Consider the following 315-nt stretch of genomic DNA (forward strand, 5'->3'; position numbering starts at 1 on the left):
CTGGAAGAGAGTCACACAACATTAGCTGAACCCCTGAAGCTTCCCCTTCTTCCAGCTAGGAACACACTCACCCCCACACACCAGGCATATGGAACCGGGACCAGCCAACGGCCTGAGACCCAGAACAAAGCCCTCCACACACAGCGGTTGAGCTCAGAGAGGGAGGGGAGCTCTCAGCAGCCATCTCTCCCTGTCCCCGTCAATGGAAAGAGAAGGAAACTCAAGTCCAGTGACTTCCCCAAAATTGCACCGATCCATAGTGGCAGTGCAAGCCGGGCTTCCCAGAAACCTCTGCTCTTGCCTTCGGGGCTGAAT

The sequence above is a fragment of the Oryctolagus cuniculus genome, chromosome 1 (genome assembly GCF_051225735.1).
Source record: "Oryctolagus cuniculus isolate XC-2025 breed Fujian yellow rabbit chromosome 1, ASM5122573v1, whole genome shotgun sequence".
NCBI classification, from domain to species: domain Eukaryota; kingdom Metazoa; phylum Chordata; class Mammalia; order Lagomorpha; family Leporidae; genus Oryctolagus; species Oryctolagus cuniculus.